Source organism: Coffea arabica, chromosome 6e (genome assembly GCF_036785885.1).
Source record: "Coffea arabica cultivar ET-39 chromosome 6e, Coffea Arabica ET-39 HiFi, whole genome shotgun sequence".
NCBI lineage: Eukaryota > Viridiplantae > Streptophyta > Magnoliopsida > Gentianales > Rubiaceae > Coffea > Coffea arabica.
Genome location: NC_092321.1, coordinates 29,167,889 through 29,170,581, shown reverse-complemented (window position 1 = coordinate 29,170,581; position 2,693 = coordinate 29,167,889).

The window sequence follows — 2,693 nt, the reverse complement described above, 5'->3', positions numbered from 1 at the left end:
GAGGCTGGACAAAAAGAATGAGTGACGGCTGAAACAGAGGGCAGAGGGAGAGTAAGAAAGGGAGAGGCCACGAAAACCGAGGGCTTAGAAAAGGAAATCTGGGAAAGGAAATGCAGAACGGCCGCAGCATCACAGGACATCCACACAAAACCTAAACTTTCCGTCGGCTTCAAGGGAAAAGAGAAGATCACTGCGCTGGTGAAGGATGCTAGTGTGACTGTGGAATCCGACTGGCCTAAATTCTTCGCCAAGCTCTGCGAGAAGAGGAACATCGAAGATCTTATTGTCGGCATTTGGCTGTGGTGGTGGCGCTGCCGTTGCTGCTGCTCAAGCTACAGGTTTAAAGGCAGTGGAACAGGTAACTTTCCACCCCTTTTATTGTTTATTTCCATCTCTAAATGGAGCCCAACCTGCTAAGCAGGAACTTGGTTTTTGGTTCGATTTGCTGGGTCTTGGCTAAACCAATATGCATCCACCTTGCGTCTAATTTGGTTAAAGCTGGAGCTTTGATTTGGTTGAAGTTCTCGTTTGGCTTGTTTTCTTTTTTGGGTCTGTTTGCATTCTGATTGACGAGTTTGCTAGTTTTAGTTTTAAGAATGAAAAATCTGTCCGGTGTTAGATGCTTGTGAGAATGAGAATGAATGTGTGCGTTTCGATTCCTCCTTGTTTCATGGTCTGGACTTTTGATGAATCTGGTTTCACCACTGTTTCATGGCCAAAGGGGAGGATAGGATGTACAAGAAATGAATTCTTTTTCCATTCCTTCGTTACTTTCTTCTTGCTGCCTTTTCCATTCATTGCATTTCTAGCACCTGTTCCTTTAAAACCTGTTGCCTGCTTTCATGTTTGCGTTGCGACTAAGTTTGCGCATAAAAATCTGCTGCAAGGGCTCCTGTTTCTTTGACTCTCGGTTGGTTGCAGAAGCTTTTGAGTTGTTTACTTGCTGGGGATTATGTTCAAGCTTTGTTTTGTTTGATCTTCTGTTTTGCTGGCTGTATAACCTGCGGCACATGTGGTATGACAGCAGGCAGCAACATGGCATTCGTTCAATGCCTGTTGCTGCAATTTTTGACATATTAGCTAAAGTTTGCGTTATAGGCAGTAGTTCTAAGTGTAGCTTTCATCCTAAGTGTGTAGCCTATCATTTCGGGTTCAGTGTTTGGTAATGAGCAAGCTTGTAATGTTGAGATAATTTCTGCTGGCAAAAGTTTCAAACCAGAAACTAGCAAGGGAATTGTGGTTTTGATGTTCCACGTTTCTTTCTCTCATATCCTGTCGAGTAAAGCTGTAATGTCTTTGATTTGTGGTTTGGATTCGTTTACCTACCTCATTGAAATGATTTGATTGTGCATGAACCACCTTGCTCATGATAAAATGAATAGCACTAATCTTGTTTGCTTGAATCAGAAATTGAGAAAGTTGTAGCAGCTTTTGTTCTTCAAATGTTTGCCTGTTAGATTGTTCTCTACCTTTGTTGTAAATCTCTGCACTTTGTGTTTGAATGGGTGAAGATGCTTTCGAGTCTTTGGCATGAATGTTTGTCTCGGCCGAATGAGTAGAAGTTGCAGAAGAATAGCTCCAGTTTGCAGAATGTTTCTTCGTAGTATTTGCATGAAACTTCGCATGAAATTCTTCCAATTATTTGCATTGTTAAGGGATGTCCAGCCATGTTTAATTGGAGTAATTTCAAAGCTGTCGTATGAATCTGCTTTGCTGAAATTGCGAAACCTTGTGCATGAAAATTGTGCAGCAGAACCTTGCTGAGAGCTTCATCAGTTTGTGAAACTTTGTTGCAGAATGTTTCTCACGTCATTTTGCATGAAGTTGCATGGAAATGTTCCAAAACAATCGCACTTTAACCCCCCAAGTCTCTTCTTGTTTCACTATGGCCCAAATAATTGGAAAAATCAATCAAATTGACCCCTCAAATTTCCTTTAATTTTTTGCAACCAAGCCACTACTTGTTTTAATTCTTACATGGGTTGTTCACCTTCCTTTAAATACTTTGGATTGATTCAATTTCGTGTTCATTTCCATTTCATGTGATTACTTGTTAATTAAAGTGATGCCTTGACTCTTTTATTATTTTGGAGGGTAAATAAGTAATTTCACTCCATTAGGAGCTCCAACTCAAGGGAGGTATACTCTATCCCTTATTTTTTACTTTATTTGACCCTACGTGCATATATGTGTCTTATGTGTGCAATTGCATGATTTTAAGTGTTTATTTCATTTTCACCTTATTTATTTAGTTTCTTAGTTTTTGCTTTAATTTTAGTTCAATTTTATCATTTGAAAGGCACTTGAATGCCAAGTTTGTAATAGTTAGGTATTTATTTTTATTATTTCCCCTTTTAGATTGTAGTAGGCCCCCCCTCGAATGTAATAGTTAGGGCTTATTGGTTTTATTTTGTTTTGTGTGGTTTGCATGCTTACGTGCTATGTGTTATCGCTTTCCTAGGTTCTTGCATCTAGATATGCATGCTTATGTGTTATGTGTTATGTGAATTACGTGCTCACATGTCTACTTGCTTTAATTATGCACATTACTTATATATGTGTATGATGGATGCAAATGCACGTAACCGTGGCTAGTCCAATGCTAGTCATGGTTGTCCCCTCGAGCTCTTACAAGTCCAATGCTTATGAGAGAGCGTAGATGTGGGCTAGTCCAACGCTAGACCCAATAGGGC